The following is a 26144-nucleotide window of genomic DNA, read 5'->3' as shown; positions in this document are numbered from 1 at the left end:
GTATTTGTTTAATCCATCCAACCAACCGCCCAAGCCATCAAATGATGGTGCGGATATGGATGTGGAGTAGAAACTCTAGCCAGACTGTTACTCAAAGAGTAGTGCTCAAGGTGTGTGGTGCAGTGCTGTGGTGAAGTCTTAAAATTAACGACTCAGACAAGAAAAATATTTTAATAGAATTTGTCTGAGTGCCAAGGTTAAAATCACGCCTGGTTGTTTAAATATATAACTACACTATGGCTCTGTGCAGGACGATCGACATGTTTCAGCCAAGTTGGAAATTTGTATCCGGCTTTCGTCAGGACCTAGACGCCACGCACATGCGCATCCAGATAAGCTCTCGGGCAACCATCTAGTCAATTACTCGTTTTGGCGGGTAATTGGTAGCGTAATGAGTCAATTGACCTATCGGTGGTGGTACATAAGGGAGGAGCCTGGTCCTAGTCGGTACTTCCACTTCCTCTCGGATGCCAGAGAGAGGTACCGACGGACAGGTAAGGCTGCCTCCTAGTTAGACCCTGGGCATTTCTAGAATAATCCTTAGACTAACTTACATTTTATAAACCACTTAATTTGAGAACACCCAGAATTTTGTATATTTGTCCCTGGCCAAGTCCTGTGGGGACTTCATTATGGTTTTTGTTGGCTTTGTCTGCATTTAGAAAGTTAGATATAGGATGCTACAGCTAATAGCTCGGGGCATTTAATTTTGCAATTCATGCCCTTTCCTTTTGCACATTAGAGCGGGCCTCATATTCCCGAGCGGTCGCCAGGTGAGGCGAGGTCATTTCCCACGCAAAGCGCGGTGAGTATTCACAGCCAGGCTATCTTTTTCCTCTGTGAATGAGTGAGTTCCCTCCTGAACAAACAGAGTACAATCTACTTCTGTTTGATGTGTTGTCTGTACAGTCTCTTGTGAATATATGGCTATACATGTGAATATGTATTTTTCTTGTGCTTTTTTTCAACAGGAATAAGATAGAATGCACTTCTTCCTTGTGAAAATTGGGGCTCCAAGTTCCTGGTAGATATAAGTATTCTCATATAATTTTGGCACCTAATTTCATTCACATTAATGCACTTTCACTTTATTAGGGTGTAGTAGCTCATCATCTAGGTCCTGACGAAAGCCGGATAAAAATTTCCAACTTGGCTGAAACATGTCGACCGTCCTGCACAGCGCCATAGTGTAGTTATATATTTAAACTACCAGGCGTGATTTTAACCTTGGCACTCAGACAAATTCTATTAAAATATTTTTCTTGTCTGAGTTGTTAATTTTAAGACTTCACGACAGCACTGCACCACACACCTTGAGCACTACCCTTTGAGTAACAGTCTGGCTAGAGTTTCTACTCCACATTCATATCCGCACCATCATTTGATGGCTTGGGCGGTTGGTTGGATGGATTAAACAAATACCCCACACGATGAGACTCCGCCAAAGGGTGGTCTGATGGGAATATCTCAGCCATCTGTAACTCTTTCACTGTTTGCATGAGTCCTGTTTCCCAGTCACTAGTACAGCAACACATATAAGACCGGTCATTTCTCGTTGTTATGTATAATTTCTCATGTAGGGAAACAAAATGACAGGTCGTTAAATATATTCCCCTTGACCCTTTTCAAATTTAGTTTTTTGATTATGACTAATAGTCAGTGTTTGTAAATTAGTATGAGGAAGACACCAAATGTGAACAAATATATGTGAAATCACACAGCTGTTGCACATATATTTTAACAAATACTACAATTTTGTAGTTATCTTTTAAATAATACCATTGTTTTGATAGTAGTATTATTTTACACTTTATATAAGTGGCTAATATTTATATAAATGTTTTTAATGTTTAACATTTCTTTACATATTTTAACATTTTATAAACATTTTTACTTAATCCCCATTGTTTTCCATAGGAAAATACTATTTTCAAATTTTCATTTAGCTGACATTTTCCTAGGAACTTATTTTTTGTAGTCTATTTCTCAAATTGTTGATTCATTTATCAGGAGGAAAGTCACTGAAATGTGCTGCCATTCTTGAGAGCAGATACGACCTTTACAATTTGTTTTATAGGGGTATGGGGGGTAAGGAGCATGTATGTAGTAGTAGTAAATGGTAGTTAGAGTGTTGTTTTGGTGTTTTCTGAATGGTGAATAGTAGTTTTTGTATTTTTGTTGACTAGTGATTTCTGTTAGGTATAGGCTGTAGTTGTTAGTAAGATATCATTGTTTTATATTATAGTTTGTTATATCATCAGCTGTGTTTGGCTTCATTCTTATGTGACTTATACGTTTGAATGTACTACTTTTTGTGGTTGGGTTTGTCTCCTTTCTTACAGATTTATTTGAAGGTATTGTATGGACATTTGGGTTTTGTGTATTTTTTTTAAAGGAAATGATTTTGGTGTTTAGCAAACCAATAGTTTTAATTTTTATTTTCTTTGCTTTTTTTGGAGTATTTTTTGTTTTTAATATTTGTTGGGTTTGTTATGGTTCCGTAAGGATTTAGATTGTTTCAATGAATTTCTAATGGACCTATATTATGTTTGTGTTTTTTCTTTAGCTGCTCTACATTTAACACTTGTTATAAAATATTTTTTTATTAATAATTTGATGTTTTGATTTGTTTTCCTTTTATTGAGATATTTATGCTTTTGTTAATAATATAAAACTGTTATAATGTTGTTAGAATAATGACCAATTTTTGTATTGACTCATGACTAATTCATGTACGATGTTGTTATTTGTATGTTTTTGCTTTTAAACTATTGATTTTCTATTGATATTTATGTAGTCAATATTTTAGGTTCTGATTTTTGTGTGTTTTTATATGTTTATTTAAAGGTCAGAATATTTCTGTGTCCACTCATTTTTTTCTCGATATAAGTGAAAATAGATCTATATTTATAATTTTGTTAGTTGAGTATTGAAAGACAATATTTTTGCAAGCAACATTTATTTTGTGATATTTTAGACAACCAATTTTGTTTACATCAATATTATGGCAGTGATCCAGCTGGTAATGAGACTGTTCTTGCTGCTGCAAAGGAGGTATTGGTAAATACTGTAATTGTGTCTTATCAAAAATGACTGGACTAAGATTTCTAATTGTGAACAGAAGAAAGCTGAATCTTATGCTGATTACTTCAATAATTTAAAGATGTGTTTGAAAGTTACTCTGCTATTGTTCAACCTGCTGAAAGTGCTCAGGAAACTCTTGATGCTGCTTTTGTTCAAGATCTACTGCCCAAGGTACAGGAGCAGCTCGGTGCCATTTGTGATGGGTGACAGAGCTAAGGTGGTATCAGTTTCTAATCATTGTCTGGCTGTACAGCAAAGAAAAATGAAAAGTAAATCTAGATTGGTGTCTTTACAAAAGCAAATCATAATACGGAGGGGACAGGGAGAATGGGGAGATTAAATCCGAGGGGTGGTCAATGGGGAGAAAGAGTGGGATGAAGCCAGGGGAGGGTCTGGGGAGATTAGTAATGTTTCTGTTGTGGACAATTAAGTCACGGGGAACAGGCTTGTCCCAATTTAATCTCTAACATACTCTCCATCCGAAACAAACTTAACTTACCAAAAAGAGTGGAATCCCTACTTTTTACGATAGCCTGATGGTTGCCTCTTGCTCCTTTACAGACCAAAACAGTCCCTATGTGAAATGATTTATTTAGAAAACCATCTCATGTCTTTTTATACTGGTGCTAGCTGATATACCTTAAAATACCTTAAAATCCTCAAAATTCTCCTTGTTGCCTATCTCTCAAGTAGGTCCATTATAATAACTGTCTCCCCCACAATATTAGTGATCCTGTCTCCATAGCCTCGGGTCTTCTCATAGACCAGCACACCTTTCTATCGAGTCCCACCTCGCCTGAGAATCTATTGGAGAGAAATCTCTTGTGTAAATTGAACTCCACTGCCTTTTGCACTAGTGATGGTGTTCATTTGAATGAACTGAAGAACAATGAAAAAGAAGTTCTAGATTTATTATGTGAAACCCCTGATTATTCTGATGATGTTAAATATACAAAATTATGTACCAAAATCTATTTCTGACATACTTGGCCAGATGCGTCCTTCTTCATGATCTCAAAATGCAAATTATGTTGACTGTGTAGTGCTCTCCAAGCCCTTAAAGATTAATGCAATTAATGTATATCAAATAATAAAACTACCCCTCATTCTCCGAGATTGTTACCTCTAAAATAAATCTTAGAATCAGACTTTTATTAGCGCTTTTCTCAAACAAGGAGTCTTAAAAGCATACCATAGGTGTATGTAACACTCCAATTTCACTGATCAAAAGCCTAGCAAAGACAAGCACAGGTTTGTTCAGGATTAGCGAGCTATTAATGATGTGGTGAAATCTAATTTTCCTATTGTTCCCAACCCCGCAACCATATTGGTTAGTATTCCAACCACTTTGAAATGGTTTACAGTTGTAGATTGTAGATCATTGTTCAGCCTTTTTTGCTCCCCCAAAACACCCCTATAGTCAGTATCATTTTGTGTTCTCATTTTCGGGGGTACCTAAGGTGGTTTTGTCTCCCTCAAGGGTTTACAGAATCACAGTCTATCCTCTCTCAAACACTCCAAAAAAGAACTGGACACTCTTGTCTTCCGGAGAGGATCTACTCTAGTTCAATATGTAGATCATTTTCTGGTTGCTCTGTCTCCTTGGGCCAATTCAAGACTGACTTATTTTAGCTCCCTTACTGAGTTAGGAAAGAAAGTTCACACAGGTGCTAGAAACAAATTGCACAATTCTGTATTCTCAGTAATCGCTATCCCAGTTATGACATCTCAGTGCGGGAGAGGCATTTGTCTTCTGAATGTATGAAGCTACACATAAGTTATCCAGATCGGTTACCTTCTATCAAAAATGCAGGCTGTTGGAAATGATAGGCTGCCTATGTTGTTAAATGTTGGGATATATTCTTATTGTTAAACTTCTACAAGATTACATCAAGAAAAATACCCAAGACCCTTTGCATTGAACCAAGGAGGAATACCATGCTTTTATGACTTTGAAAAACCCTTTTCTTCTGCTCCTCTGTTAGGGATACCTGATTATAAAAAATGATTCACTTTGTACTGTCCTGAAAAAGCTGAGCTTGTATCAGGAGTGTAGATGCAAAATCTCGGAAATCAGAAGAAACCTGCTGCACACTACTTCACATTCTATGTAGTTGTGGTAAGACTACTACCTTATTTACAAAACATGTCAGCTGCCACACATCTTGTAGAAGCTGCAGAAAATAGTGTTCTTGGCACTGCTCTTATAGACGATGTATTCCATTCCTTAGCTGCCATTTTGATCACCACTAAAACCCAAAATGTGTCCATGGCAAGATTATCATGATACAAAAATCTCCCCCATTGGGCGAGGGTCAAGACTGATTTGCATATGGCTAGGTCCAAACTGGAATGGTATGGTGAGCAAAAAACCGATGGATTTAGGACCAGATATCTGTACTGGGGTGAATGTATTACATTGTTCTGCATTATGTCCATCAATTATTCTTTTTGCAATTGTTATGTCATCATCATTTGTGCCACACATTTTCACTATTGGAGTCCGGGCCAACTTTCTATACAGTTCTTGGATTTAACTCACCCAAGGGTCAAGGTATATTTTGCAGAATTTCAAAAGCAACAGATAAGGACTCTGGTAAGAACAATATTTAGCATATTGTTGTGTACATTTCTTACACAGTGAGCATCATGGAATGCTTTGGATGTGCATTACCTATTCTCTTATGGAGACTGTTGGGATCACAAAGCATCTAGAGGATGAAGTACACATTTAGGAACCACAATACCTAGGCAGTAATCCCAGATTTCTCAAAAGACCAGAGTATGTGATCTTGGGAAAATAGCTTTATGGCTGTGACAGTCTTCCAACATTCATTCAGTGCGCTCTAAAAAGGTAAATGTATTTATTTCCACTCTTGGAACTTAAATATTGTCAAAGATTTCAAGTTGTCCTATTCCAATCGTGGGCAATTCATGCAGTTCACTTTTTATTGCTTTACTTTCTAGTACTTCTAGTTTTGTTCATCCCATTTAAAATGCAGAAGTAGGAGGACCGGAACACAAAGCCAGAATATTAGTGCCTCTGGGGGGGTCATTTCCGAATTCGTCAGTGATGTCTTCAGTGATGTCATCTGAGTTGACATCAGTGGTGTCATCAGTAACATCATTTAGCAAGTCATAAGTGAAATCATATGTGACGTAATAAGCAAGGGTACCAGTTATGCTTTTTTTTTTTTACCAAACCATAACTTGATAATGTCAGTGTTTTTTGAGTTAGATCACAACCCCTCCATTGAATTGCAAATCTACAGAGGATCCATAGATTAATGGTCCAGGTATCCATAAAATGTAAACTCGTTATGCCCAGACCGAAAAACTTTTTAAATGCTAAGACCTTGAAAATTACTGAATGATTTTTTATCAAAGCAAGCGCAGACACTTCCAAGAGTAAAAATCTACTTTCATGCAAAATTTGGTGTAATTCATTTTAGAAATGTTGTTGGTATTTAGGAACAGGAATCCTAAAAGAGTTAAAATGGGAAATGTCAGTTTTGGGAACCCCTTTTTTTGGTGCCCGCTTGAAGGATACACACAATAACTGGCGAATCTCATGGTTGGTTTCTAGTTTTGTGTTCACTGAACAATAACTTACATCTAACTGTGTTTTTCAGTGAATGTCTTGTTTTTGATTATGATGAACTGAATTCAGTTACCATATACAGATTCTCTGTTGTGCGTAGACTTTAGCCACGTACAATGCCAACCACTTCAGCCGTGCAGAGTGGGGTATGGTCCCTCGGCTTAGCTGGCCATTCTCTCTGCTTAATTTGATGTATGCCAAATTTCACACACTGTCATCAAACAGCGTTGAAGTTGTTTGTGAATAAATTTGTTGTTGCCACAATTTACCATTTTCATGTCCTTGACAAATCTTCACAAAATTATAAAAACAACAGAAAGGAAAACATGCTAAATAAAGGTCTGGCAAATTGTTTGAAAATGTATCATATTGTGCTAAATATAATAGCAAGCCAACACTTCTTTGACCCCCGCCCCCCTTACATCTGACAGCCGCCAGTGGATCCTCATGAATTGAGAATCCCAAGAGTGGGCAAAACACACTAAGTCTCTCCCAGTTGTGTGCAGATTTATGAAACAATGGCAAAATTATTAACGAAAATGTTTTGCCTCCCCACCAATGGATGTGCATGAAACCTTTTGCTCTTTAAGTATGCCCTCATGATGGATTGCCACAAAACATGGCCTGCCATTAGAAAACAAAATCTTCCAAGATTTTACCAATGTTTGTACAGATCTGTCACACAGTATCAATATTATTAGCAAATGACCACTTTTTACCCCTGTTTTTAACTGCCCTCTGGATTAATATGCAAGAAAATAAAAATACTAACAGTGGGCTAAAAGTGCTATGTTGCTACCAAATCCCATGCAGATTCAGAAAATGGTGTCCAAGTTCTTAGTAAATCCAAACGTTTTGACTCTTCTTTTTTAACTGTGCCCCTATTAGAGCTGTATGATCCCTGAAATAGTTCTACTTTGCGTAATTTTCTAACTGCCTGCCACTTTTGATGTAGACTTATCCAAAAGCTGGTTGACATTTAAAATCGTCAATGTTTTTGCAGAGCATATTTAAAGTCTATGTAATCTCTCGTAAGGATACTAATCCTTTACGATGATAATAAAGTGGATCATATAAACAAGAAAATGAAACATACCAGAGTAAAAGAAACTAAAACGAGAGATATTTGTGAGATATTTGACTGAGATGTTGTAACTAGAGAAGTGCCAGTCAAGGCTCTGCAATTTTCACTTCAGTAAAGATTATCTTTTGTTGTCTACACAAAGGAAGGTGTGGCTAGACCTAATCTCTGAGGAGCAGTGAGAATTGGTGAAGTTTGATAGAGACAAAAGAACACCGCAGCCCAACCGTGTTGCCCAAGATAATTGCACCCCAAATCATGAACCACACATCCCCTTGGTGGCAGTTGCAAATACGTGAATTGAGGTGTATCTTGAAAGTTAACCTCTGGGGAAAAGATAAGTTTGAGGGGGGTCGAGTCATTGTTGCTTCTGCAGAAGACCTGGCTTTCACGTGAGTGGTTGTGGTACACTGGACCTTACATGGTTACACTAAATCAACGTCCCAGTTTGGTGCTGATCCATCAGCAGGGCCAAACATTACAGGCAAATCAAAAATTGCCTTTTCAATGGAAAGTGTGGATGAACTGTTACTACACAGTGGCAATTTGACTTTTGCACTTTTGGTAATAAAAGTGTGAATGTGTATGTGTTTATTAGTACAGTTGTTGTTCTCAATAGCATGTTATTCGATTATGTGAGAAATTGGTTGCTGGTTGAGAGGGATGTAAGCCCCTCTCAAGCAGCAGCCACAGTGCCAGCCATACCTAACCTGTGCTTGACCCTCTCGTAGCTTGACACAAAAGCAGTGAGGTTTAACTGAGATGCAATGTGTAAAGTAGTTATGCAGCACTCCAACAGTAATAACATCAAAACACCACACAAGAAAAACAAATCCTACACCAATTTAGAAAAATAGAGTAAAAATCAATACATTATTTGACAACAAAATGGCAAGCATCCAATCCATAGAACCAGAGATTCACATTTTTTGAGATTAAAGTGTAAAATAACACCTGAAAAGTCAAGGTGCCAACAGCGGACATCTAGTCACACAAGACCATGGTTGAGCCCAAAAGTTACGCCGGCCCGATGGAGCATGGTTCCGATGCTCAAAGTGTATCAGACCCAGTCTCTGCCTACTTTTTGACTTCGAAGAAATTTCAATGAAAAATGTCTTAGAAGGTAAAGTTCAGTGTAACAAGGCAGCTGGCGGTGTCCAAGGAGGAAGCATTGGACAAAGTCGCAGTCAAGATTTCTACGTTTAGATGTGGTCTCTTCTATGGAAATCGAAAATCACCAGCAGGACAAAGCACCCTCTCCTTAGGGCTACCTATGACCTACATTAGGAATGACCGATATGTAATAAATGAGGAGTTCAAGGCTTGGCAAGTAGTTGAAATGCCAAGTCGAGGTGACACTAAACTGTACCCACATGCAGTGGCAGGCCTGAGTCAGGCTCAAAAGGCTACTTCTGTGGGTGGCAAAATCAGCCCTGCAGGTCTACTAGTGCTTGGTTTACAGGTCTTGGGTATATTCTATACCATTTACTAGGGACTTATAAGTGAACCAACTATACAGATCATGAATAAACCAATTGTCATCACATTTTAGATAAGAGCACATGCGCCTTAGTTAGCACTGTGCTCAAATTCCTAAAGCCTGGAAAAATGAAGTTAAAAACAGGAGAGCAGAAATCAAAAAGTCAGAAGAACTATGCCAAAAGATGCCAGGTCTAACACGTATTCCCCCCAGCCAAAAGTGGGAAGGGCTATCCAAACCCTTTGGAGTTCTCTTAACTAAGGTGATTAACATGGAAAGACCATCAGCTTTGGGGTGTTTTACTACAGGACAGTGTTACACCGTTAAGTTCATTCCATGTAAGGAGATGGACCACCTCAACAGTTTAGGATACTCACCCCTCATCTTCATTAAGCATCTGAGGAGTTTGTGGTCTGTCTGAACCCTGAAGTGAGTCCCAAACAAGTAGGGTCTTAGCTTCTTCAATGCTCAGACCACGGCAAATGGTTCCCTTTTTATTGTGTTCCACCTCTGTTCCTCGGGAAGTAACCTTCTACTAATGAAGGCTATAGGTTGGATCAGGCCCTCGTCATTTGGCTGAGAGAGTACTGCTCATATGCTATGCTCTGGCGCATCTTTCTGCACCATGAGTTCTTGGGAGAAGTCGGGGCCTTGAGCACGGGTGATGTTCACATGGCTTTCTTCAAGGTGTAAAAAAAGCTGTCTAGTATGCTTCTGTCCAGATCACCTGATGTGGCTACCTCTTGGAAGACAGCTCAGTCAAGGGAGCAACAATGGTGCCATACCTCTTGACACAGCCGTAATAGCCAGTCAGGCCTAAGAAAGCCTCACTGGCAGAGAGCACTTCTGTCTGGACCTTGAGTGTTGCCCAAGCCAGAATGGTGATACTAAGCTACTGCATAAGATACATTACTATTCTCTTTGTTCTACTAATGAGTGGTAATATTTATAACATATGTCATCTGAGTGGCTGTATGGGCCAGGGAGTGGCTGTGTGAGTGGATCTGTGAATGGGTTTGTGAGTGGTTTTCTAGGTGTGTGAGTGGCTGTGTGAAGGGTTGCATGGGTCTGTGAGTGGTTGTATGAGTGCCTGAGTAGTTGTATGGGTATGTGAGTGGGTGTGTGAATGGCTGTATGAGTGTGTGAGAGGTATGGATATGTGAGTAGGTATCTGAGTATTTGTGTAGTTGTGTGAGTGGTTCTATGGGTGTGCGAGTAGGTGTATGAGTAGTGGTGTGGGTATGTGAATGGTAGTTTGGGTGTGTGAGTTGTTGTTTTGGTCTGTAAGTAGGTGTGTGAGTAGTTGTATGGATGTGTGAGTTGTTGTGTGAGTGGATGTATAGGTGTGTGAGTGATTGTGTGAGTGGTTGTATGAGTGTGCGAATGGGTATATGTGTGGGTGTATGACTAGTTTACTGGATGATATCATCAGTGCTATCATCAGTTATGTCATTTGAGATGTCATCATGGATGTCACTGACCATGTCATGAGTGATGTAAGGTCATAAGCTGTGCCTTTCGGTGGCTTAAGTTATAGTTAGCTAAGGTAAGTATAATTGCTGAATCTCTATGGTTTTGTGCATGTAAAATCTGGGCCTAACTATAATGTCCCTGTATTCTTTGTTTTTTTTCAGTGAATTTCTAAGGTTTTGAAAATAATATTTCCTAACTATACCATCTCTGTAACCTTTATCAATTAATTTGTATGGATTTGTTAATGTTATTTCTGAATTATAATGTCTCTGTAACCTTTATTTTTTTGTGAACTTTAAAGTAAAAAAAACTCTATTTCCTGTAACCTTTGAGAGTGGGTGTGTGAATGGTTGTTTAGGTCTGTGAGTGGGTGTGTGAGTGGCTGTATGGGTCTATGAGCACATGTGTGAGTGGCTGTATGGGTTTATGAGTGGGTGTGATTAGTCTTGGGGTGTGTAAGTGAGTGAATTTGTGAGTCAATGAATGGGTATGTGAGTGGATGTAAGGGTCTGTGAGTAGGTGTGTGAGTAGGTATGTGGATGTGGGAGTGGGTTTGTGAGTGACTGCATAGGTGTGTGAATGGGTTTGTGAGTGGCTGTATGTGTCATGGTTATATGGGTGTATGAGCGACTGTACGGGTGTGTGTGAGTGGCTGTGTGGGTCTATGAGTGAATATGAGAGTGGCAGAATAGGTGTGTGAATGTGTGCCTAAGTGTATGTGTGGAAGTGTCAGTAGCTGTGTGAGTGACTGGGCCAGAACAGAATCTTACCCGCCCCTTATTTCAACAAGAATCCATAGTTTTGCATATAATATTTACCGACTGGAGTACTTTCTACTGGTTAATTACTAATTGCTACCTGGTTGGGTAAATGTCCAGTGCGTACTCTACACTATAGCTGCATAATGGACCACAAACAAATGTCTCCAGTGTTCTTGTGCGCTTTTTATGGCAATGTGTTTGTTCCTTGTGCCTCTTTATCCAGAAATCTGTGATAACGTTAATTTCCTGTGGAGAAGACAACGAGACTACAAACAGGTTAATCAAACAAGGGCACTTCCTCTGAACTATATAAAGTAAGGGCTTCTTTGTTTGGTGGAAATGTCCTCATATTTTCCGGCATCAAGAAGGAATCACCAAAATTCGTGGACAACGCCCTGGGGACCTTCTGGTAAGCTGCTCATCATGCTGGCAAAAGGCGGGAAGACCTTTGCATACTACTAAGGTGGATGGGGCATGGTCAAACAGGCAAGGCTATCAGGTGACTTTGCACATTTGTATTCTCATAATAAATTAAAGGGAGCGCCATGGACTCTGCTATTGCCAGGAGAGACCAAGAAAGTACCGTCGAGTCACAGTCACAAGATTACACGCCAATAGATCTAGCATACATTCATGGGCAAAGAGGGGTGTGCCTCCCCCTTCCTGGGATAATTTCATTCACGGAGACCCGAACTTCCAGGGACAGGCCTCTTGATACTGGGTGCCCTGGAGCCCATCCATGGCACCCAGTGTGCAGTGTTGGAGACCACGGGGAGCCTTAATGCTCACATGGTCCCTGCCGGCTCCCCACCTCCAGCGGGAGCTGACATTGCTCCCACACACAGGGAAAAACCAACATTGATGCTCCCTGCCTGTGGGAGCAATCCTTTCATCTATTTCCCTGCCTCCTCCCAGAATGGGGGGCAGTTTTCCTTCTCCCACATGCTGGGAGTGGACTTACTGTTTGCTGTCAGTTAGAGGTAGCTTTCAAAGCTCCCACTAAACGAGAGCAAACAGCAGTGTTCTTGGGGTGGGCACCCCTAGACATAGGAAGTCAGCCCTAAGGGGTGGCGATCCCCAGGGGCATTAGTGGCTCCGGTAGGTTGGTCGTGTGCCCCCTCTTTTGCTCTTTTAGGGCCTTCACCGTTCGATATGGTGCTACCCAGGGCTAAAAACAGCCTGGGGAGGGCACGTGACCCCCCTCCCCTTTCAAAATATGGCCAAGCACCGGGGGGTGGTGATCCCTTGGGCTGTAATGGCCTGGGAGGGTGACCATGCGGCCCCCTCTCTCTTTATGTTCAATCACCCTTGCCCTGGGGAGGTGGCAGTCCCAAGGGCCATAAAAGGCCTACAGAGGGACGCTGCATGGCCCTCTCTCACATTACCACATTTGCCATGCCCCGGGGAGGTGGCAGTCCCCGGGCCCATATCAGCAATGGAGAGGTGGCAGCATGAACCCCTCTCTTCATAATATATATTTAAATATGCCCCTGGGACCTGGTCCACCTTGGAGCTGAAATACCAAAAAAATCTGACTTTGCAAATCTGCTATGACTTTCTCCGCAAAATGTAAAAAATACCCTTTGGCACTGGTGGGTCCCTGGAGATCCCCAGCACCAGCTCTAGTGGTCAGGGTATTCCTACCTTGCCCACTTCTCTTTTTTGTACCCTTTTGTTTGGGACTTTGCTGAGTCCGAGTCCCAAAATGGCTGCCAACCGCTCCTGGTTGAAGCATGAGATCTATTAGAAGGGTCCGCGCCCCGAGATATACACATTTGTATATCCCAAACCGCTGGATGGAATTATACTAAATTTAGCAGAAAGCTAGCACTTGGTCCAGAAAGAGCCCTTTTTGTAATTTTGTAATTTGGTATAAATCCATTCAGTAATTTTGGAATTAGTAAAAAAAAAAAAAAATAGATATCTGGTGAAGGCTAAGCACAAATCTCATGATCTAATCTGATTGGCTGCTAACACTTCAACCAGGAAGTGTGGGCAGCCATCTTGGGACTCGAGCTAAGCCCTGAGTCCTATGAAAAACATAGTGGGGAAAGGAAATTCTCATGACTTTTATGTCTTGCTCACCCTCTTCGCTGGACGTAAATGTACTGACAGGCAACATGTGAACCCTGGGTCAGGAAAAGGCAGCTTGGTATTAGTAGTAGCTATACGTATTGAAATGCGAAGTTGCTCCTTAAAAGTAGCTCCAATAGATTACTCAATGATGAAGCAGCATGACTAGTTCCGAATTGAGCCATTTTGGCATCAGCCTAACATCCCTGATTTTGGGCAAATCATTTAATCTCGCTGCACATACAAAAAGGAATGTGTTCATGTTTAATGTGACTGGTGCTAATGTAAAGCACTCCAATACCTTCGGGTGGTGTTGGGGCTAGATAAAACTGCACAAAAAAAAGTAACTGGTGCAAATGTAAAATGCTCCAATGCCTTTGAGTGGTGATGGCGCTCTATAAAATTGCTAAAAAAAAGTAAGAAAACGAGTTACTTACCTGTAACTTCAGTTATCCAGTATTGGTATCTTTCATAGATTCACATGCTTAGAATCATCCCCGCCATCGAGATGGGAGTCTCGCGGTACAAATAAAATATAAACATAATAGTAATGAAACATTATACAATAGGCTACAATGGACAGTAAAGTCACTACATTAGCATATCCTCGTCTTTTTGTAAAAAGAACCAAATCTGGAACACAGCCAAGCAGGCTCCAACACCATCTTAGAACACTCCACCGAGGGGCAAACCCTCAGATTTTCATAGCACAAGTGACAGTAAGTACATAATAGCAATAGGGTAAGCCTCTCCAAGGAGGAGGGTGGGCCGCATGTGAATCTATGAAAGATACCAATACTGGATAACTGAAGTTACAGGTAAGTAACTTATTTTCTTATCCAGTATTTGGGTATCTTTCATAGTTTCACATGCTTAGAATCAGAATAGTTAGCAGTGGAATCCTTAGTTGTATAGAGGATGGTGGGTTTCATAAGAAACACACTAGATTCCTCGTAATACCAATACAGTAATGCAATATAACATTCTAAACCTAAGAAGGGAAGACATTATATATATATGAGAACAACAGTATCGGAATAGAAAAGAAAACAATACGCCTTGTATTTGTTAACATGTAATGACATAATCACATCTTTACAGAGGCTTTCCTTATTTAAAGAGGTTTTGTATCTCTGCTTGACCAACAGCTGATTCAGCCTCTGTCATCAGATTCAGACAATAATGCTGTGTAAAAGTGTGCACATTTTTCCAGGTCGCAGCACGGCAAATCTTCTTCAAAGGTACTGCGACAAAAAGAGCAGTAGATCAGGACACTGCCCTTCTGGAATGAGCCTTGGGTTTCACAGACAAAGGATGCCCAGCTTTAGTATGGCAGAATTGGATCGCAGATTCAATCCACCTAGCAACAGTGGATTTAGTGACAGCTGTTCCTGGCTTTTGACCACCATAAAAAATAAACAATTGATCCAATTTTCGGATGGTCACAGTAAGTGAAATATAGAATTTGAGATACCTTTTAACATCCGAGGCACGCAAAGTATTTTCAGCAGAGGAAGACGGCTTGGGAAAGAAAGAACGCAGTATAATAGGCTCATTAAGATGGAATGTAGAGGGAACCTTCGGAATAAACATTGGATTTGTTCTGAGGAGAACATAATCATTGGTGAATCTCAAATAAGGTTGTTTGATAGTAAACGCCTAAATTTCACTGACTCTCCGAGCAAAGGTTAGTGCCACTAAAAAAGCTGTTTTCCAGGAAAGGTACTGGAGCTCAGCTTTGTGAACAGGCTCAAATGGATGCTTCATGAGCTGCTGTAAAACCAAGTTAAGCCTCCTTTCTGAAGGAGGAGCTCTGGTGGGTGGAAAAGCTCTGAAAAGACCCTTTAGAAATTGTTTGATCAAACAACTAGAGCAAAGGGATGTAGTTCCTGCAGAACGTCTGTAGGTCGAGATGGCCACTAAATGTAACTTTATTTATTTATTTCTTTATTTAATGCGATTTTATATAGCGCAAACTTTACCCGAAGGTGTCAGAGCGCTTTACATAAGAACCAGTTGCACAAAATAAGGACTAAGGATTACATGCGTTACATAAAAGATACAAACAGAAAACATTGCAAATGTACAAGATGTAAAGTCACACAAGGAAGAGATATACACCGAAAGAAAAATTGCAAATGGACAAATAGTAAAGTCACTCAAGGAAGAGATACGAATGGCTATACTCTAAGAGTCACATAGGAATGGTAGAGAGTAGAAAGGTCAACTGCATATACTAGTGATTACAGTTATCTCTATATACATAGGGAAGGGATATGAATGGATATACTCTAAGAGTCACATAGGAATGGTAGAGAGTACAATGGTCTGCTGCATATACTAGTGATTAGAGTTATCTCTATATACATAGGGAAGGGATACAAATGGATATACTCTAAGAGTCACATAGGAATGGTAGAGAGTACAAAGGTCTACTGCATATTCTAGTGATTAGAGTTATCTCTATATACATAGGGAAGGGATACGAATGGATATACTCTAAGAGTCACATAGGAATGGTAGAGAATACAAAGGTCTACTGCATATACTAGTGATTAGAGTTATCTATATATACATAGGGAAGGGATACGAATGGATATACTCTAGGAGTCACATAGGAGTGGTAGAGAGTACAAAGGTCTACTGCATATACTAGTGAATAGAGTTATCTCTATATACAGAAAAGCAGAGTTCCATTAAGTGGGGTCGAAGGGGGGATGCAGTCACAGCACCAAGGGATGGTGGTAGGGATATACGGGTGTGGAGAAAAGGCAAATCAGAAAAGGGAAGAAACATTTGAGGATCGTCAAGGGGGAAACGAGGGGGAGACTTAGCTAGCGAAAGAAGATAAGGCAGAACTTTTTCTGTAGAGCATTTTAATGGATGTACATCTTTGTCATTGCACCAAGAACAAAATCGCTTCCACTTCAGAGCATAAGTCTTTAGAGTAGAAGGAGCTCTTGCCCTTGCAAGTATGTGTCTACAATCCTGTGGCAAATCTAGCTCCTTGAATTCAGTGAATTCAGAAACGATGCATGTAGATGCAGTTGGGCTGGGTGAGGATGAAGAATCTGACCCTTGCTCATTGATAGCAGGTTTGGGACTGCAGGAAGGTGGTATGGTCTTCATTCTGACAGTAGGAGAAGCTCTGTGAACCAATGCTGACACGGCCATCGCAGAGCAATGAGAATCATGCAGCATTGTTCCATTTTGAGTTTGCGCAGAAGTCTTGGGAGCAACAAAAAGGGGGGAATGTGAAGATCCCTGTCCATCTCATCATGAAGGCATTCCTCCACGAACCCTTCTCTGGTTCCCAACTGGCAAAGAATGGGCACTTTCGATTGCTTTCGAAGGTGTAGCGACCCAAGTTTGGTCTGCCACACATCAGAAATATGTGTTCCACAATTGACTGGTCTAACTCCCATCATGGCAGGACTTTGAAGTCCTGCTCAAAGTGTCCGCCAGACTGTTGTGAATTCCTGGCAAATGTTCCACCTTTAGTGTGATGTTGTGAGAAAGGAGCCTTTCCCAAATTGTTTGAGCTTCTTCATCAGAATGTGTGAACGAGTACCTCCTTACTTGTTTAGGTAGTGCATGCAAGTGGTATTATCGGTTCTGATGAGAACTGAGGACATTTGAAGCCCTGGCGAGAAAAGACTGCAACGCCAAGAAAATGGCTTGAATCTCTAAGAAGTTAATATACATTTTTGTCATCACAGCGGACCACTTTCTTCTTATGCAGAGATCTTGAAGGTGTGCATCCCACCCTTCTAGGGAGGCATTTGCAGTCAGTATGAACTGCGGCATCGAAGGAAGAAAAGTAAGCCCGGTTGAGAGATTCCTGGAGCGCAGCCACCAAAGCAGCGCTACCCGCATAATTGGAGTAATCTTCACTAGGTCATTGAACGACCCTGAGATCTGCAGCCATTGACTGTCTAGTTCCTCATGGATAGGCCTCAACCTGAGACGGGTGTGAGGTACCAACAGTGTTGCTGAGGATATTCCTAGGAGAGATTTGATGATCCTCACAGAAGCGAACTGTCTTCTTCAGAGGTCTGATGCCAGAGATATCAGATGTGATTGCCATTCATTGGACAAGAGTTTCTTGCTCTGGATAGTATCCAAGACTGCGCCGAGAAATTAAACCCTTTGAGAGGGATGAAGAACTGATTTTTGGTCGTTGAGAGACACTACCAGGGTTTGAAACAGTTGAAGACATGTGGACGTTGCTTGAGAGGCCTGCCAAAAAGAAGGAGCTTTTATCAGCCAATCGTCCAGATATGGGAAAAGCTGTATGCCCTGAAGTCTGAGGTGAGCAGCCACTGGGGCAAGGCATTTTGTAAAGACTCTTGGGGCTGAGAGGAGACTGAAGGGGAAGACTCTGAATTGAAAGTGAGCACCTGCGATAGTGAAACTGAGGAATTTCTGGTGTTTGCGGTGGATAGGGATGTGGAAGTATGCATCCTGGAGATCCAACGTTGTCATGAATTCTGCATGGTCCAGAAGCTGAAGGATCTCCTGAAGTGTGACCATGCAAAAGGATTTCTTTCATAGATATTTGTTCAGCTTTCTTAAATCCAGGATAGGTCTCCATTCCCCTGACTTTTTCCGTACTAGTAAAAAACGGGAATAAAAGCCCTTCCCCACTAGAGAGCGAGGCACTCTTTCTATTGCTCCTTTCAAGAGCATGCTTTTTGCTTCATTCCTGAGAAGAGCAAGATGTGGTGGATTCTTCTTTAAAGGTGGGTGAGGAGGAGGAATGCTGACAAACTCCAGGGTGTGCCCAAATTTGAGAATATCCAAGACCCACTTGTAGGTGGTCAAACGTTTCCAATTGTCGAGATGTAGGGAGTGGCAGAGCTGCTGCAGGTGCTAGGAAGTTGTCACTGCTTTCTAGCAGCATCCCTGCCCAGTTGCGGCTGTAGTCTTCTATTCTGCTGTCTATAAGAGGCAGCCGGAGGGGTCCTGTATGACTGCTGTTGTCGCTGTTGTTGATAGCATACCTTCCCTGATAGCATTGGGACTGGTATCTTTGAAAGCCACCACAAAAGGAATAAGATCCTCTGCCATGGGATCCTAGAAAAGGAATCTTCCTATATTGTAACGTGTCAAGGGCTTTGGCAGTGTCAGTATCTATTTTGATTTCTTGCAGAGCCTCATCTATGTGCCTGCCTAAGAGCGCATCTCCATCGAATGGTATGTTCAAAATCTTTGATTGGACCGCAGGGCAAAAGGTAGTAGAATTCAACCATATCTGACGTCTGAGGACTGCCGCTCCAGCTAGTTTGGCGAAAGCCTAAGGAGGCTAGGTCCATAAAATTTCAATTATTTCAGATGCAGCCCTTTCTCCTTCCAGGAGAATTTTTCTTGCCTCCTGCTTCTTTTCATCAGGTAAGAAATCGAGATATGGAGCAATGTTCGACCATAGCTGGCAGTCATATCTCCCTAGAATTGCCAGGGAGTTTGTTGCACGAACCGAAGCACCCGCCATGGTGGTGAACCGCTTACCAATGTTATAAAGCTGCCTCCCATCCTTTACTAGCGGTGCTGTAATCGGAATGGATGGATTCTGCGACCTACGTTGAGTAGCCTGTGAAATAACGGAATTCGGTCTAGGATGACCGGACAGGCATGCAGGGACATCATCTGGTGCTTTGTATTTTTTATCGATTCTAGGAAGAATCGCAGGCACTGAAAATGGATTTTTCATTATTTTGATTCCTTCTTTCCAGATATGATCTATTATAGGGATAGAGCAGACAGACTTCCTGCTCTGGTCTTTAAAATTGTAAAGGAAGCAATCTGATTGCTTCACTGTAACAGGAAGGTGAAAACGGGTTGCAGCCCATAACAGCATGAAACCCTCCAATATCCCCAGGAGAGGAATCTATTGCCTGAGGAACTGGCGAAGATGGCGTAGATCAGGTAGTCAAGTCAAGTCAAATATACTTTTATTTGATTCATTAAAAAAATCATAAAAGGATGGACAACCATCATAAAACACCATGCTTTAGAATATACATTTTTAAAAAAAACCTAAAAAGGCTTGAGGTTGATGTCTGAATAAGGAGATACTTATTATTTTAAAAATAATGACGAATATAACAATGCATTTGGGAAAAATCTGCTAATTAATTGGCTGCTTGGCAGGGTCGCATTTTACCAGTTCTTTTGCTGCGATTTTCCATAGTATTATGGCTCTACAGGACAGAGGAATTGACGATCCTCCGAGACATTTAATGACCGCTGCTCTACATGTTCTTATTTGTTCCTTCCTTAGAGCCTCCCGGAGAATGGATTTTCGGGCTTCCAATAAAAAAGAGCATGTGCATAGAAAGTGTAGTAGCGACTCTTCCCCTTGACCACAGAGACGACACTCCGTGGTTGGCCATGTTTGTTGCCATTTTGGGGTCAACTCCTTTGAGGGGAAAGACCCCATGCGTATCAAAGTCAGATAATGTTTTTTCTGGTGGGAGAATTGTTCCAAAAGATATTGTTGCGGCTTCAGCCTCTGATAATCCTTAATCACAGCCCAGGCATGATGTTTTTTTGCAAAGGACGTTTTATCAGTTAATAAAGAGGTCCGTTTGATAGCGTTATTGACAACGATTTTAAATCCTGAGTACGTTGTGAGGGTGAGCCAAGCATCCTCTAGCTGTAATGCCGACAGGGATTCCTTCAGGGCTGCTGTGGTTGAGTTAGCTAGGCTCTTTTGGTTTTCAATCTCGACCCAACAATAGTGGGCTAGGGTGTTATCTTCTGCCTCCCTCATCCTCCAGTAGTATTTTACTAGGGCGCCTTGTCTGGCCATAATCTGATTTTTTAGACCATATTCTAGGCGGATTTGTGCCTGTGAGGTGTGTAGCGGAATTGTGAACAGTCTCTTGAATAGTGTAGATTGTGCAGTATTTAGGACTGTGGCATCTTTGGTGTTCAGAATTTCTGAGCCGTATGAAATGGAAGGTAAAAATTTTGCAGCAATCACTTTAAGCAGGTGGGCAGTGGAGCATCCTATAAGTTTTTTCCTTAGAGTTTTAAAAGCGAACAACAGTTGTTTGGCTTTCAAGCGACCTTGGTCCAAGTGTGATTTGAAGTTAAGCTTACAATCTAACTGAAAGCCCAGGTATTTGTAGCACGTAACCCTTGTCAATTGATGCTCACCCAAATTCCAGGAAAAAGTTAGACTTTTCGGTGTTTTAATAGATTTCGAGAAACACATAACTTTTGTTTTTTTATGGTTAATCGTAAGTTGGTTCGAGGTGGCATAGTCTCCAAGTTCTGTGATCAGTTTCTGTAGGCCTGTGGGAGTTTGTGCTAGCAGGACGATGTCATCAGCATATTGGACACAAGGGATCGTTTTTTTTCCCAATTTTGGAGGGTCTGCTTGGATTAACCTGAGGCGCTTATCGAGATCGGAGGTGTAGATGTTAAATAGACAGGGTGCCAGTACGCAACCCTGTTTTAGCCCATTGGATGTTGGAATTTTGCCGGTTAAACTGGACCCGTCTCCTTTCTTTATTTGTACCCACGTATGTGAGTATAGATTGATGATGGCCTTCAGGAGTCGTGGCGGAACCCCCCCAGTCTTGCATTTTTGCCCTTAAGTTGGCTCTTGAAACTTTATCGAAAGACGCTTTTAGGTCGATAAAGCAGGTGTACAGGGGCCTAGATTTTGCAAATGACTGATTGGCTATGAGGGTAACCGCTGAAATATTGGTGAGGGTGCCCATCCCTGCCCGGAATCCAGTTTGTGTGTAGGGTATTAAGTTTGATCTGCTGACCCAAGCCTCTAGCTCAACCAAGAGATTGGATGCGCATAATTTCGCCTCCACATCTATCAATGCGATTAATCTATAATTGGAGGGATCCGAGCGGGAACCAGACTTGTGGATTGGGTTAAGGATACTTCCTCTCCAAGACTCAGGAATCAAACCGCATGTTATGGCTTTGTTAAAAAGGGGAGTAAGGAGGCGAGAAAAGAATGGAGGGTCGTGCCGAAACAGGGCATTTGGTAGACCATTAGGGCCTGGAGCTCCCTCAGGTTTTAAGTTTTTTATTATGTTTGTTACTTGTTCGACAGAAAAAGACTCTGAGTCTTGAGACGGTTCATGGGTCAGTGTGTTATTGGCTTGTCCTCCGCCACCGGCCCTGTTTGCTGTTATTGTTCCATTATTCAGGGCAATTGGAGATAGAGTTTGATTGTATAGATGTTCAATGTGGGCTCTCCAGGTTGTTTCCATTACATCCGAGTTATGATGTCGATTCCTGCCATTAGTTAACTGATTAATTTGATCCCAGAAACGCTTGGAGTCCCTTAATTAACATGCATATAGTAGTTTTGCCCAGATGTGTTCATTGTACTCTTTTTTGGCCAATCTTATGTCCCTGTTATGCTCCTTTCTTGCTTTTGCAATTGTGATCAGGATTCCCTGGTGGTGTTCTGGTCCCCGTGATCGTAATTGTCTGATGTACTTATTTAGTTCTCGTTTTTGTTTCCTCAAGCGTTTGGTGTACCAGGCTGCCCCCTTTAAATTTCCTGCTTTATGGCCATGGGCGTGCTTGGAATATTTGTTATTTATGACATGGATGAAAGACTCCCAGGCCTTTATGCTCAGTGTTTCTAGATTAAATCTTTCCAAAAGGCTGGAGTATATACATGTGATATCCTCAATGTTTTCCTTTTTCCAGCAGAGGCGTTTTAAGTTATAACATTGGGTTAAGGAAGACATCGCCATTGGTTTCTCTGGAAGTGCAAAACTACCTAGTAAAGTGAACGATTGTGGTAGATGATCGCTTTCTGCCCTATTTTTTATTTGAAAGTTCTCAATGTACGGGAAAAGGTCGTAATCCGTAAACGTGTAGTCGATGGTTGAGCATGATTTTTGGGTAACCCTTGTATGTGCTGGGGGCCGATCTGTTGGGCTTTGACCATTGAGCACTTGCATTGAGAGATCATTCAGGCGAATTGCGTATCTCTTACCAAGGGAAACCTGTCGATTGGAGGCTAGTGTAGCCCCTATTGTGTCCTTATTGCAGTTGTGCTGTAAATTCATGTTGAAGTCACCCGACAGTATGATGTTAGCATCAGGGTAGGCTAGTTTTAGTGTTATTAGAGATGTGATAAGTTGTTCGATTCTTAAGCTCTTTTGCTTAGATGCCGGATGGATGTAGATGTTGAGTATGAGGAGAATGTGGAGCAACGAGGCCTTTAGTTTGACACATAACATCCAAGAGCAGTCTAGATCTATTATAGAAGCGTGCCATGGGATTTCTATTGAAATAAAAGAGGCCCCCTTTTGCTCTTCCGTATTTAGTTGTTCTTTTAGCCGGATTCTGAAATTCTTTGTAGCCGATTATTGGAGAGGGGCTTTTCTGCCATGATTCTTGAAACAAAAGAATATTATACTGTGTTATGAAGTCCATGAAGTCAGGATTTTCTAATTTTGTGTGCAGGCCATGCACGTTCCAGGAACATATGTTGCAACCTTGATATGTGTGTGAAGCTGTTGGGGTTATTCATGCTTTTCCGGTGGGGGAAACTGTCATACTCAGGTGCCGGGAACCCGGGGGCTTGCCTGCTTCAGGATGGTCAAAAGTGATGGTTATTTTCCTGACCAAGGACTCTTTCTCCTTTTTGAGGCAGCGTAGGTCTGGGCCTATTGCGCCTTTTAAGAAACACATTGGGTGAGGTGGTTGTTGTAATGGACTGGGATAGCAGGAGGGGACTATCTTTTTTAGCTCGATGCCCCATTTGGCAAACGTGTCCTTTTGCTGCCAGATCTGTTCGATAGGAGTATTGTTGGTGAATGTGGCAATTGTTAATTCATGACCCGTGGGACTTGAGTTTTGTTCGAACTCAATGCTATCGATATCATTGGAATTGATGTGGCTCAAGGAGGGGAGAGCTTTAAATAATTTGAGCAGTGCAGTTCTGTTAAGGTAGTCGTGCACTCTCCTTGAGACATATTGGGGGTTAAAAACCAATTTATTATTGTTTGGCGTGTCGCACTGCCACTCTTTTACAGAGCTCTTTCTGATATCGTTCTTCGCCACCTTAGGCTCTGGGAAAATCGGAAATAAATCTCGGGGTTCCAGAGTGTTTCTTTGTGTATGGATTTCACCACCCCTGTTTATTTCTAAATTACTGCCTACAATTGGGCCAATTTCCTGGGTCAAAGTGGCCTTCCCCAGTCTTGTTTCCCTTGTGGTCGTTGAGGTGCACTTTACTATTGATTGGGTGGCCTGAGTTATTTGATTGTTTTTCACCTTACTTGCTGTAGGAATGAATAAACTGTATATTTTTTCGGGCGGAGGTGGCTCCCTTGAGTTGAGATTTAAAGTGCTTTGAATGACAAGCGGTATAGGAGGTGAAGTCGATTGCTCTTTGGGCCTTGCTGATTCAAAGCTATTTTGTGGTATTATGTCATCTTCAGGAATTCCGTTTTGAACAGATCTTAGCCGGAATTGATCTGATGCCTGGCTTGTGTGTTTGGTCTTTCTGGACTTTCTCAGTCGTTTTCTCTCTCGTTTAGTTAGTGGCTTGGATATTTTTAGTTGTCTTGATGGAGACTGCTTACATTGAGCTTGAAATGATAAGTCCAAAGCACTGCAGTTGTCAAGAGTGCCAGGTGGATTAGGTGAAGGTGTAGTTGACTTACTTGGTTCGGTTGATCCGAGGATTGAACTCATTTTGCTGGTTTTAAGCCCCACGGGGAAGTTAAGACCGTCCAGGACCTTTTCTTTTGGCACTTCTTTTTCAATCACTATTGGTGTTGGGGACTTAGTCAAAGCTCCTCTTGTTGTAACCAGTAATTCTGTCAATAAAGTTGGCACTGAGGCTAGTTTATCGATGATTTGGGTGCAGTGACATTGACACATTTGGTAAGCTGTTTCCCGGTCTCGCTGCACCCTCAAGATCATCTCGTTGAAGCTATGCAACTTTTGTTCCACCCCCTGAACATGAATAGCAAGGATGTTCAGGAGGTCGACTTGGGTATCCAATTTGTCTGCGTGAAGAGTCATTGCCTTGCTGATGATGTCCATTGTATTTAACAGATGAGGCCAGACTGAGGATGTGGAAGGGCAATTTTGTTCTACTGGTGATTGGCGACCACAGTTTTCCAAATGGTGGGTGTGCCCTGTGGGTGGCTCGCTCAGCCGGCCTGAGAAAATAGTGGGTGATGCCTTATTTTGGGAAAGCGGTAAATAGGTGGAGAATCCTGGGTGACTTGATTGGCTTAAGGTCTTGTTGTCTACTTTGCCCAGACTGAGGTCCTGGCAATTGTACTTATCTATTTCCGGTGAGCGGGACAATGAATCAAATTTATCTTGATTATAGGTATTTGAATTGGAGTTCCGCTGACCGGCAGGAGAGAGGGCTCCAGACATCAAGGGGCTCGGGGTGATTATATTCAACTGATGTGATGGCTCCCTTTTGGTATGCCCGTTTGGGCTACTGTGTCCACTGTAGCTAGATGAAGGTTGTTGTTGCTGGGACGGGGAGGGCATATCCCAAGTTGGCGAGTGAAAGTGAATGAGGGCCTCAGTTACCTGAGAGGGATTACTTTGGCAGATTTCTGAAAAGAGCGGGGCTTTAGGTGTTTGTAATTGGGGGTGTTTGGTGTCTTTGTACTTGTCACCCGTAGAATCCAATCCCATATGCAGGGGTTCTTTCGTTTCCTTCCTTTTAACCTAGTTGATGGTGACACTTCTGTCACCTAGATCGATCGGGTTGTCCTCTTTTTGGAGGTCTTTATCAGCGTTAGTTGGAGTGTTTGTATTGGTAACTTTGAAGTGATTGGGCACGTGTCGATTCCGATTTTCCTCCGTAGTTTTTATTGCTACCTTTAAAAAGTCTGTAATCAATGCCCGTTTGCTGCTGTTCGGGCAAGAATTATGCCTGTTTAAAGCTGAACGAGTTGTTTTCTTGCTTCCAGCGTGCTTGGCTTGAAGGGTAGAATCTACTGGATTTTTTTCTGTTGTTTCTGCAGTTTCCATAGTGCTTGCCTCGACGGCTGATGCTTCTGTTGTAACTGCGCACTCATGCCGTGCTTCTGTAATTAATGTATCCTCTGTGTTTGGCTGGCCCAGGACTGAGAAGGGCTTACCAGTACTGACATGCGTACAGGCTCCCTCCTTGCCCTTGTCCTCGTCCTCGTCCTTATCCTCCATTTTTGGGATAGCTTGTGGGGGTTTATCCTTTTTTTCCCCTCCTCTTGTTCTCCCTGACCGCATTTCCGGGTTTTATGCTGGGTTTGTGGTCTTTTCAGGCTCTGAAGGGTATGATTCCGGGGGCTTGTCTGGTGGTAACTGGAAGGAGAACTCCTTCAAAAGGTACCACAGTAGTCACCAATTATCTTTGGCTGCAGGGGCTCCGATTTAGCAGTAGTAGAAAAGTTTATGCAAATGTTTTTTTTTTGTTTTTTTGTTTTTTAGCTGTTTGGTGGGCTGATTGAGGCGAGGGCAAAGCTGTTATTACTGTCCCTTGTTACAGCTCTCCTCGCTGCTCGCAGCCCATTAATCACTACTCACCCTCCACCTTCATTCCCTGCAATCAAGGGGGGGTGAGTAGCGCTGTCAGGGAGATTTGCT

Source organism: Lissotriton vulgaris, chromosome 3_1 (assembly GCF_964263255.1).
Source record: "Lissotriton vulgaris chromosome 3_1, aLisVul1.2, whole genome shotgun sequence".
NCBI classification, from domain to species: domain Eukaryota; kingdom Metazoa; phylum Chordata; class Amphibia; order Caudata; family Salamandridae; genus Lissotriton; species Lissotriton vulgaris.
Note: the sequence above shows the minus strand (reverse complement) of the source record.